The sequence below is a fragment of the Bubalus bubalis genome, chromosome 8 (assembly GCF_019923935.1).
Source record: "Bubalus bubalis isolate 160015118507 breed Murrah chromosome 8, NDDB_SH_1, whole genome shotgun sequence".
In the NCBI taxonomy this organism is placed as follows: domain Eukaryota; kingdom Metazoa; phylum Chordata; class Mammalia; order Artiodactyla; family Bovidae; genus Bubalus; species Bubalus bubalis.
Genome location: NC_059164.1, coordinates 52,890,131 through 52,903,208, shown reverse-complemented (window position 1 = coordinate 52,903,208; position 13,078 = coordinate 52,890,131). Strand labels below are relative to the sequence as shown.

General features: G+C 36.9%; 1 long non-coding RNA gene across 1 annotated transcript; it reads left to right on the top strand.

Moving 5' to 3' along the window:
* The first annotated feature begins 3,497 nt into the window (after positions 1-3,497).
* LOC123334717 lies at positions 3,498-12,766 on the top strand. Its single transcript, XR_006552774.1, has 2 exons — positions 3,498-3,781; positions 12,369-12,766. It is a non-coding gene; the product is annotated as an uncharacterized LOC123334717 (long non-coding RNA).
* Positions 12,767-13,078: the final 312 nt, after the last annotated feature.

The window sequence follows — 13,078 nt, the reverse complement described above, 5'->3', positions numbered from 1 at the left end:
TAAATGCTACACATCAGGGCTTGGTTTATTGTTTTGTGGATTGTACGGGTTTATGAAAGTAATGGAAAAATGTTAATAATGCAGATTAAATTTAAAAAGTGTTGTATCTGTAGCTGTTACATGGTGAATATTTTTCTAGTATTTGAAAATTATCATCCAGTTCAGCAAAGTAGTCATTTATATCGCTGATGAATGAGTGAAGTTCTGATTTAATGACTACATCACCATGAATATTTGTTCACTGTTTCAATTTTTTCTTATTCATAAATGTAAATGGAATTTCAACTAACATTCAAGTTGGAACTATATCAATTTGACAGCTGTGACCATGAGCTGCTATGGATTATAGCTGTTCAGCAAAAGTTTAAAAAAGAGTTGTGTGAAAATCAATTGGCTATATGGAATTTACCAAAAACTATGACCTATTTTATGGTTATTTGTAAATTGTGTGTGTGTTCAGTCATGTCCAACTCTTTGTGACCCCATGGACTGTATGTAACCTGCCAGGCTCCTCTGTTCATGGAATTTTCCAGGCAAGAATGCTGGAGCAGGTTGCCATTTCCTACTCCAGGGGATCTTCCCTACCCAGGGATCAAATCTGTCTCTTGCATATCCTGCAGTGGCAGGCAGATTCTTTACCACTGTGCCACCTGGGTAGCTCATATTTGTAAATTACTTATCAGTAAAATGTAGAATGAATTGTAATATACACATGAACACACACACACAGACAGACACAATTACTGCCCTGAGAGCCATAAGAGAGATATGGAGAAATCCTAATTTAGCAAGCACTTATTCTACATTTTAGGATATATTATCAATGATATTGGCCTATAATTTCTTTTTTGTGGTATCTTTGGTTTTGCTATCAGGGTGATGGTGACCTCATAGAATGAACTTGGGAGTGTTCCTTCCTCTGCAATATTTGGGAAGATTTTTAGAAGGATAGGTGTTAACTCTTCTTTAAATATTTGGCAGAATTTGCCTATGAAGACATCTGGTCCTGAACTTTTGTTGTTGTAAGTTACTTAATCACCGTTTCGATTACAAAGCTATGGTAATCAAAATAGTATGGTACTAGCACAGAAACAGAAATATAGATCAATGAAACAGGACAGAGAGTCTGGAAATAAGCCCAAACACTTATAGTCAATCTATGATAGAGGAGGCAAGAATATACAATGGGGAAAAGATAGACACTTCAATGAGTGGTGCTGGGAACACTGAATAGCTACAGATAAAAGAATTAAATGACAACATTCTTTAACACCATACACAAAAATAAACTCACAATGCACCACAGACCTAAGTGAAAGGCCAACATTATAAATCTCTTAGAGGAAAACATAGGCAGAACACTCTGACATAAATCACAGCACTATCTTTTGGACTCATCTCCTAGGATAATAAAACAAAACAAAAATAAATAAATTGGACATAAACTCAAAACATTCTGCACAACAAAGGAAACCACAAACAAGATGAAAAGACAATCTACAGAAAGAAAGAAAATATTTGCAAACAAAATGACTGACAAGGGATTAATCTCCAAAATATACAAACAGCTTATTCAGGTCTAAGTCAAAAGCAAACAAACAACATAATCAAAATGTAAGCAGAAGATCTAAATAGATATTTCACCAAAGAAGCCATACAGATGGCCAGACAGCACATGGAAAGGTGTTTAACATCACTAATTATCAGAGAAAATGCAACTCTAAAGCACAATGAGGTATCACCTGACACTGGTCATAAATGGCCATCGTCATAAAGTCTACAAACAATAAATGCTAGAGAGAGTATGGAGAAAAGGGAACCCTCCTACACTGTTGGTGTACATCTGCTATGGGGAACAGTATAGAGGTTCCTTAAAAAACTAAAAATTGAACTACCATATGATCCAGCAAACCCACTCCTACACATGTATTTGGAGAAAACTATAATTAGAAAAGATACATGCACCTTAATGTTCATGGAGCAGTTTTTAAAATAGCCAAGACATGGGAGCAACCTAAATGTCTATCAATAGAGGAATGGATAAAGATGTGGTATACATACATACATATGTGTGTGTGTGTATATATATATATGTAAATATACACACACACATATGTGTGTGCATATTTATATTTATACACATATATATTTACATATATATACATACACACACATAATAGAATATTATTCAGACACAAAACCAGAATGAAATAATGCCATCTGTAGCAACATGGATGGACTGAGAGATTATCATACTAAGTCAGAGAGAGAAAAATATATGGTATCACTCATATGTACAATTTAATCTTTTTAAAAATGATACAAATAATCTTATTTGCAAAACAGAAATAGACTTATAGACATTTACAAAACAAAAGCAAACATGGTTACCAAAGGGGAAAAGGGTATAAATCAGGAGCTTGGGATTAACATACACACATTACTATATATAAGATAGATAACTAACACGGATCTACTGTGGGACTCTACTCAATATTCTATGATAACCTACATGAAAAAAGAATATGAAAAATATGAATATATGTATATGTATAACTGAAAAGATTCATCCAAATATTTTTTTAAGATTTTATTTATTTTTACATTTACAAGGCTTTATTTTATCTAAAAAGGAGTTTGGCCCAGCTTTATCTTCTTGCAAATGGATATCTAATTATACAAGTAACATTTTAAAGTTAATCATTATTCTCCTCACATTGAGATTATATGTTTATTATGTATTAAAATTCTTACTCACTTGAATCTCTCTTGGCTGTCTATTCACTTCAATTAATATTTGTTGATTTATATTCATACTATCTTTATAGGTTATTTTAATAACTTTATAAAGTATCTCTTATTTTTAAATTTTTTTGGTTATTTGCATGAACTTACTATTTTACAGGAATTTTTATCTTATTAAAAACAAAACACTGTTGGGTGTTTACTTAAACATTTGTTACTTAATTGCATTTAGCTTATTAATTTGAGGGATAATGTATATTTGTTATAATAAACTTTCAATTCATGTGCACTAGTCACCTATTGCTGTGTAACAAATCATTATAAAATGTACCAGCTTAAAATAACAACTATTAGATATTATTTCTAAATTACTGTGGGTTAGGAATTTGGGAGTGACTCGAATAGAAGGTTTTGGCTTGGGTTCTCTCATGAAACTGCAGAAGATAATGGCTGGATTAAAGTCACTTACAATTTTCTTCACTCACAAGCCTAATGCTTGGGCTGGGAAGGACAGTTAATGCCACATTTTAACATGGGATGTTTGTTCTTGCAGCCATCATTAGAAATCACCAACTCCCACAACATGGTATGTCTTTTCATTTATTCTGTCCTTGTTTTATGAGCTTTAGTAGAATTTTACAATTTCAGTTTTGTGGATCCTGCATTCTCATATTAAATTTATGCTCAAATATTTTTACAATTATTTCTACTGAAAATTGAATGTTTTCCTTTTTTATTTCTAGCTTCTTTTTGCTAATATAAAAAAAGCTTCTAGTATTTAAATGTATTTAAAGATTTGTCTTAATCCAGCCACTTAGCACATTTCCTCAAAGTTTAAGCAGTTTTTAATAGAATCTTTTGGATATTCTTAGATATTTAGTAATATTATTAGCAGAAAGAGATAATTTTCCAAAATGATAGCAATTATTTTTTCTCCTATATTATAGACAGGAGACTCTCTGAAGAAATTCTGAGTAATAGTGGATGGCAAGCATTCTGCTCTTGTTCTTTATTTTACAATAAACAGTTTTATCAGGTAAGCTGATGTTTGCTACTGCTCCTGCTAAGTAACCTTTCATATTTAATTTTTTTTCTATTTCTAATGTATCTGAATTGCCTCAAAACACTGACATTGTCTGTATTTGACAAGTTAGAAACTGTGAAACACCTGGTCTTGCAGTTTTTTATTCATCAAAATTTTAATCGCCATTTTGATCTCTTCTGTGATACTTTTTCTTATTTTCTGCTCTGCCTGTATTCACAGTCACTTATATTTTGCTAAAGAGTTGTCAACTTCTTCAAGATTTTCCACTTTTTTTGTAGAGCTATATTTCTCATTTGTTTATTCATCGGGTTATTTATTTTCTGAATCTTAGGCTGAGAGGTTAGGTTAGTCACACTTACTTTGTTTCTTAAACTCTAGCTCTTAGCTCTCTACATTCTAATATTAGCACTCAGTTCATGGTGATTTTGTTATCTATGCAGACAGTCCTCTCAAGACCCTGTCTTCATGTCTTTTCCTACAAGGCACTAATTCTACGCACAAGGGCTCCACCCTCATAAGTTAAATTAACCTAAGGCCCCGCCTCCTAATACCATCACACTGGGGATTTGGGCTTCAACATATGATTTTTAAAGGGAACCATATGTTCAATTCAGAGCACCTAGAGAAGAAAGTAAGAGTGACAATAAGAACAATCTATTAAGAGACAGTTCTCATGGTCCAGCAAGAGGGCCCTGGCTCTCCAGGACAACACTAACAATATGCTCAAGCCCATCGGATTAGCAGCTCCCTCCTTCCTCTCAGAAGATTCAGTAAGAGGGCTTCTCTAGTTGTTTGCTGCTAAGTTACTTCAGTCGTGTCCGACTCTGTGCGACCCCATAGACGGCAGCCCACCAGGCTTCCCCGTCCCTGGGATTCTCCAGGCAAGAACACTGGAGTGGGTTCTAGTTGTTTAGTGGTAAAGAATCCACCTTGCAATGCAGGGGACATCGGTTTGATCCCTGGTTTTGGAAGATCCCACATGCTGTGGGGCAGTCAAGCTTATGCACCACAGCTGCTGAAGCCCATGTGCCTAGAGCTGATGCTTCACAAGAGAAGCCAAAATGACAAGAGGTTGACACACCACAGCTAGACAGTAGCCTCCCTTGCCACAACTACAGAAAGTTCACACACAGCAGCAAAGACCCAACGCAGGCAAAAATAGTACTCAATAAAACCTTAAAAAAAGAAGAACTGGTAAGAGAATTAGCAGATAGAGAAAATATGGGGCAGGAGGTTCAGAAGAACCACTCCTTAACATTTTAATTTTCTATAATTCATTGCTGTTATGTAATTCTCAGTTTCTTACCAAATTACAAATATTTTTTGAATAAATGCTTCATTTTTTGGACATTACTATTATTTACCACATTGGTGTGTATCTTACTTATTGGCTGAATTTATCACTACTAACATATCTTATAAGTTTCTACTTGTTTCTCTAATCTTTCAAGCTATTTTTGAAAAATTTTTTGTGTCATCCAAGCTAGTCAGTGAAATAAAGAGATACATGTTGTTTGGTCCATAGTGAAAGTATTGGTCTCAGTCATGTCCAGCTACTTGCGACCCCATGGACTTAGCCCACCTCTGTCCATGGAATTCTCCAGGCAAGAATACTGGAGTGGGTAGGCATTTCCTTCTCCAGGGGATCTTCCTGACCCAGGGATTGAATCTGAGTCTTCTGTATTGTAGGCAGATTTTTTACTGTCTGAGCTACCAGGGAAGCCTTGGTCCACAGTAAGGGCTGAATAAGTGATAGCTCTCATTATTAGAATTTCTGTGCTATACACAGATTTAATGAATACACATGCAAGAAGATCTGTGACTGATCTCGTCACACTCTCTTCAAATTTAGAAAACAATCAGTACTTTCTGGATTTTTGATATCTAAAAAGCTGTGTCTAATTGGAATATTCAAACAGCCAGTCCACATGTTCTGACTTTTTAAAAGCAGAAGTACAATATATTGGGAGATTTGTTTTATAAGTCAAGATACACTGTGCTTATTTCATTTCTCTATTTTTAACTGTGTATGAAACATATTTTAAAACATGTACTAACATTTTATGGAAAACAAGTTAAGGCTACTAGTTTGTGTAATGCATATAATAATCTAAGAATAATTCTATATTCTCTTGTTAGCAAGAGAGTTTTTCCTTCTATCCCATGTGCACTATTAAAGTTAATCTATGATACTAGAATCAGGAAGGAGGAGGATATTACTGAGGTAAAATTCTCCTTAGAATAAAGAGAAAAGAAAATCCTGTCTTGTAAAGTAGAGGTGAGGGACAATGGTACTTTAAACTTTGAGTGCAGGAGGAAAGGGAAGCAAGTGGTAAGATGCTTGATACCTTTTCAGACATGAAATCTGAGAAGTGAAGATTGCAGAGGTAAATTGAGAGCAAAGGGTCTTTTCCTTTACTTTCTGTTGGGAGTTGGAGAGGGTCTACCTTGTGGGTGGATGGGCCAGATGGTAGGTTTATCAAATGGAAGAGGGAGTAGCATGACTGGGCAGTGAGAGAACAAGAATGTGAATAAATACTCCCTAGCTGCTGCTTTTGACCTCCTGTGGTACAGGAAGGGCCTAAACAGCCCTGCATGTTCTAAGAGTAAGCTGAATCTAGCTGGCCAGGGAGACTGCCAGAAGAAGTAGCATCAAAGAGCTGTAAAAGTGACCCTCTAGCCAAGCACCATGGGACAGTCTGTCTGGTCAAAGAATCGGCACCCTTATGGGGATTTATGGTCAGTTGACGGTTGACATAGCTTGAATCAGCAATGAGAATGGCCAGTTCCTGGTGAAGCTGAGAGAGAACAGATGACTACGCCATGAGCTTTACACTCCCTTGTTGCCTAAAGGACTGAATTTTACCTCAAACCTCAACATCACGTCTCCACTGTATCGTAGAATAGAAAGCCCCAGAGTCAGATGTTATGGTCTGGAGGGGCCTGTTTTCTGTTTTATGAGAGAACTAGATAAAGGCTACAGGTTTAGCCTTTATCATGATAAATCGTAGCTGATAGAATTTAGTAAATCCTCTTAAGATAATAGCATGGCTGGCTGGTATGTTCCTTGCTGAAAAATCTCATTTTGAATGTCAAAAGTGAAATACTATGTTCATACAAATCCTAATATTCCACTAAGGGAATGGATGCTTCAGACACAAAAGGGCAAGCATTTATGTGAAAAGAGAAGAGAGATTCATTAGCAAGCTTCAAAATATCATCTGTTATATTTTTGGAACTACTTAGAATACCACTAAAATACTATAGTTATACATACTATTCATTGTACATAAAAACAAAGATGGTTAGAGCTAAAAGAAATGTTATAAATTATTTAGTTCAACTTCAGACAAAGAAGCTCAGATCTGAAGAGGTTCAGGTAACAAGCCTTGGGCCACACATCAAGTACAGAATTAGCTAGACAAGAACCCCTTCTTGATTCTCATTCTCGTGCCTCCTCTATTCCCTCTCATCTCCACAAATTCAATGATTCCTTATCCTTAAGCATTTATCCTTCCATCTGTAAGTACTGCAAGACACAATGCTTCATTGATTCTTCTTTTTGCAGATTCAATTTCCTGCTTAAATTCTGGCTCTAAAGGGGCTTGCTCAAAGAACTACTGCTGGGCAAATTATATGATGATCCTAGTAATTTAGAAACATCATGACAATATTAGACTTCTTAATTCTATTTTTTTAAATTGCAGTTATCTAGAGAATTCTCTATTCTGGTCAAGAAATTTTCATGATAATGGTTTTGATTTTTAAAGAGACTGAAATGTTTCTTTTAAAAGGAAGACCTAGAAAATTCTTCAACTATTATTAATTCTCATAAAATAATTTAATTGAAACTTATTGAAGCTAATTAAAAGGATAATTTCTCATTTTTGCTTTGTGGTCCCATGGACTTAATTTAACCAAAGAAGTATTTTATCTTATTTTTTTTATTTTTTGGAGGTAACCATGTGCTCAGAATCAGCATCAGGGGAACAAAATGAGAAATGCCCTCATATTTCTATTCTTCTTATGACAAAAACACCTTGCACTAATTTACTTTTTCTGAATAATTGTATCCTTTCTCATGCATGCTTTAATGATCTCATTTTTGGATGCTACTGAATGCCCTTTTTCTTAATTTTTAAAAATATTAGTTTGCCCATGTAATAATGCTGCTGCTGCTAAGTCACTTCAGTCGTGTCCAACTCTGTGTGACCCCATGGACTGCAGCCTACCAGGCTTCTCCATCCATGGGATTTTCCGGGCAACAGTATTGGAGTGGGGTGCCATTGCCTTCTCCCTCAGGTTAATAGTCAAATGTAATTCAGGAAACATTTATTTTTATTTAACACATGATAGCTCTTTCTATGTGGCAGACACTACTGGAAATGTTTCAAAAAGATTATTTCAGGTACATACTATTATATTCCAGACCACCTGATTTTATAAATGAAGAAACTGAGACAAAAAGAATACACGCTAATAATAAAACTCAGGTATTTGCTCCATAGTCTTAAACACTGATTTTTGGGAGGCAAGCCTTAGATTGGCGCAAAGGACAGCAAAATGAATGAAGCTGTATCTGTGCCTTCCAGAAACTTGGCTAACAACACACACTTAGTAGAGAGAGATGTATAAAAACAGTACTGTTGACTATGACAGAGACGAAAAAGTGTTATGGGAAAATAGAAAACGAATTTCAGAGGAAGTGACATTTAAGTTGTGTCGAGAATAAGGGGAATTTTATTGAAGCACAATGTTATTCAGCCAAAGGTTAGAAAGAAACCTTTGCTTCCCTGATAGCTCAGTTGATAAAGAATCCACCTGCAATGTGGGAGGCCCCAGTTCGATTCCTGGGTTGGGAAGATCCCCTGGAGAAGGGATAGGCTACCCAGTATTCTACTCCAGTATTCTTGGGCTTCCCTTGTGGCTCAGTTGGTAAAGAATCCACCTGCAATGAGGGAGACCTCGGTTTGATTCCTAGGTTGGGAAGATCCCCTGGAGAAGGGAAAGGTTACTCACTCCAGAATTCTTGCCTGGAGAATTCCATGGAGAGAGAAGGCTGACAGACTACAGTTCATGGTGTCGCAAAGAATTGGACACAACTGAAGCAACTTAGAGGAGAAGGCAATGGCACCCCACTCCAGTACTCTTGCCTGGAAAATCCCATGGATGGAGGGGCCTGGTGGGCTGCAGTCCATGGGGTCGCTAGGAGTCGGACACGACTGAGCGACTTCACTTTCATTTTTCACTTTCATGCATTGGAGAAGGAAATGGCAACCCACTCCAGTGTTCTTGCCTGGAGAATCCCAGGGACGGGGGAACCTGGTGGGCTGCCGTCTATGGGGTCGCACAGAGTCGGACACGACTGAAGCGACTTAGCAGCAGCAGAAGCAACTTAGTATGCACTCACATGGAATGGCAGAAAGGTTATGAAAACAAGAGAACTGGTTCACTTTCAGAAATAGTGAGTTAAAGGAAAACATGTCCCAAATATGATTGCAAATACTGACGAAAAAGAGATTAGAGCTTGTGATGTAGATCTGGAAATCATCAGGATTTATGATAGTGGGCACTGTAAGAATAGATAAATAAGGGTGGGATGAATGCAAAGTCAAAAAACTATGGTAAAAGATGATAAAATCTAGCAGAAGAAAAGTTAGTAAAGAAGAACCATCATGGATAAAGAGCATCCAAATCAGTGGGAGGAAATTTTTGAAATGGAAGCCCTCAATCTTAAATGCAGCAGACAATGTTAGTAGGAGGAAAACCATGAAATTTAACAATTGGGAGGTCAATTAGTATAAAATTCCTTTTTGGCTTGAATTTGTTAGTCTTATGTAGTTTGCTGAATAACGGCCCCCAAAGATGTCCATGTTCTAATTTCTGGCACCTGTGAATATTACTGTACATGGCAAAGAAGGGATTTTGCAGATGTGATCAAGTTAAAGATCTTGAGACAGGGAGGAGTAACCTAGATTATCAGGTTGCACTCGTGGTAAAGAAACCACCTGCCAATGCAGGATACTTAAGAGATGTGGGCTCAGTCCCTAGGTTGGAAAGATCCCCTGGAGGAGGAAATGGAAATCCACTTCAGTATTCTTGCCTGGAGAATTCCATGAACAGGAGAGCCTGACGGGCTCATAGTGTCACACAGAGTCAGATGTGACTGAAGCGATTTAGCACACATACACACAACCTGGATTATCCAGGCTGGCCAATGATGTAATCACAAGTGTCCTTATGGGAGAGACAGACGGAGGTAAAACTACAGAAAGCAATGTGAGGATGGAAGCAAAATGCTGTGCTGCTGGCTTTGAAGATGGGAAAAGGAGCCAAAGAATGCAAATAATGCAGCTGTAGAAGATGGGAAAGGCTAGGAGATGGATTTTCCCTGAGAAGTTCCTGAGGGAGCACTGCTGGTCTGTCTGCCTGTCTGTACCTCTCTTTCTCATACACACATACATACTACTTCTCTGCAGTAGCCTAAAGCAGAGCAAAGTTCAGGGGAAGGGGCAAAGTTTAATGCTGGGCTGGACTGAACTGTTTAGTATCCAGAATATGAAACTATTGGTTAATACTCAGGAATGCCCAATATGCCCAAGAGGAGCAGAAGAGATGGCTGGCAGTGGAAAAGAACAGCAGAGGCTGCATGTTAGTACTCCAGAATCCAGTGCATCCCATACACAGCATACACTGCAAATGACGTCACTGAGGTCCACCAAGAGTGGCCAATCTACAGGTTGAAAGTTTAAAAGACAGACTGAAATAGGTGGATGGTGGGAGGTGACAAAGCACATGCGAATGAAATTTCTCAGAATCAGTAGTTTTACATGAATGTTATTAAAAACTATAGTAAAGGGCTTCCCTGGTGGTTCAGTGGTAAAGAATCTGCCCGCAGTGTAGGAGACATGGGTTTGATCCCTGGTCTGGAAAGATCCCACATGCCGCAAAGCAACTAAGCCAGTGGGCCACAACTCCTGAGCCTGTGCTCTAGAGCCCAGGAGCTGCAACTGCTGAGCCCTCGTCTGCCATAACTACTGGAGCCCGCGCACCCAAGAGCCCATGCTCTGCAACAAGAGAGTCACCATGATGAGAAGCCCACACACCACAACCAGAGAGGAGCCCTCACTCGCCGCAACTAGAAAAAAGCCTGCCCAGCAATAAAGATCCAGTACAAGTAATAGACTAATAAATAACATTTTAAAAATAATAACAGTAAGTAGATACGATTCTTAAAAATGAAGTGTGAAAATAATATTATGTAAAATGCAAAATTTAATATCCTTTCAGAGGTCACAAATGCAAATGTCTAACGGCTTCCAAGTTTACGAGAAAAAAAAAAAGAGCTTAATGGAGCCCTTGGTAAACTGGAGAACACATGCCATCTAAACAGAACAACCAGCCCCTGCTACAAGAAAGATGTGACACTTCATTCTTGCCAGATTTTCTAGTTTTTAAAAAGGAAAAAAAAATTTAATATACCTTAATTTTTATATGAAATATTTTAGTTAACTAAAGGCATTGCATTCACTTTTTTTTTTTTTTTTTTTTTTTTTTACTGCTGCTGTAAGTAACAATTATCATGAATTTAGTGACTTAACACAAATTTATTCTCTTACTGTTTTCTGGAGGAGGTCAGAAACCTAAAATGAACTGGCAGGCCAATTCTCCTTTTAGAGGCTCTAGGATTGGACCCATTTCCATGGCCTTTCTGAATTCCAGAGGACACCTACATCCTTTGAATCATGGCCTCCTGGTTGCATTTTCAAAGCCAGCAGCATAATATCTTCAAATCTCTGTCCCTCTGCTTCTGTCACTGCATTTTCTTCTAACTGGTTCTGACTCTTCCAGTGTGCCTCTTGAAAGAACACCTGTGATTACAAGTGGGCTCACTAGGATAATCTCCCCATCTGAAGATCCTTAATTTAAGCACATTTGTAAAATCTCTTTTGCCATAGAAGGAGACATTCACAGATGTCAGGAATAAGGTCATGGACCTATATGGGGACTATTATTCAGTCTATTACAGCGACCAATACCAAAATTACTGTATGTTAGTCAACATGCAAAGGGCTAATGGAACACTCCAAAGATAAATCCATCCTTCAAACTGTCAACTTATAATCTTTGGAAATTTTTCTTGGGTTCTTTACAATTTATTTCATTCCTCTTGCTTCCTGTGGTCTTACATAACAAAGGGCTTCAAATGGAGAGAGACTGTGCAGTGAAAAGATAAATTTAGATAGTGGACTTTGTTTTAATGTGACTCTGTGAACCACTGTGTGGGCAATACACTTGAAATTCTGTTTTTTTGTTCTGGTTAAGGATTTTTCAAATGCATTATAATCAAATATATTTGGGAACATTTGAATATAATTTTTAAGGTATCTGACTACCAAATTATTTGCAGTTCTTCCCTAACACATCTGTCAATCAAAATAATCGTGATTTTTCATCTGGAGAAACATTCTGATTTATTGAAGTTTACCACATTGGCAAATCTACTAAAATATTTACCAAAGCAATATAACAACATATGGGGTATTTCACCTCAATTGTCCTTTTCATGTTTTCTCAGGTCTTTTTGATACACAAGAAGATATGAGATTTCTGACAACAAAATCACCATGGAGGACAAAGCAGATGGTCCCCCAAAGAAAGCATGTGTTGCCTGTGTTTTAGAAGCCAGTTTTGTCTGAAACAGAAGCAAAACCTTTTGTTTTCTAGTTAATTAACTCATTATGTTGTAGGTACATAATTCTTTTGGAAGAAACCAACCTACTTGAACAGAGAGTACAAAATATTATGTATTATGTATTCAAACCATACAAAAATTGTAAAGATGATTTTACATAAACAGGGATCTGTATTAACGTGAAAGAATTGAAGCTTAGGAAACCAGCATTTCAGTAACGTTCTAATTTCTGCCCACATAAAATCCTCTTTTGTTTGTAAATAAAAAGGGGAAATTCTTCATTGTGGCATGATCATCTGTTACCTGAACAATCAGTGAGGTCCTGTAGTTAATTACAACCTTTTTAATGGGATTTAAAGTTAGAGCTGTACTCAATTTTTTGGTACACAGATATAAAACATTTGTTCACCAAAACCAACTCATTCTCTTAGCCCTTGTATTTTGAAATAAGGGCTACTTCAGCACTTATTGATTTCCTACTAAGTTGCATTCCAGAAAGGCCTGTTTTCTAAATGGGTGTCCAACTTCTAGTGGGAAGTATCAGGGATGGGAGAAAAGATTCAAAAGCAAAAATCTGTTTAATTAGAAAATAT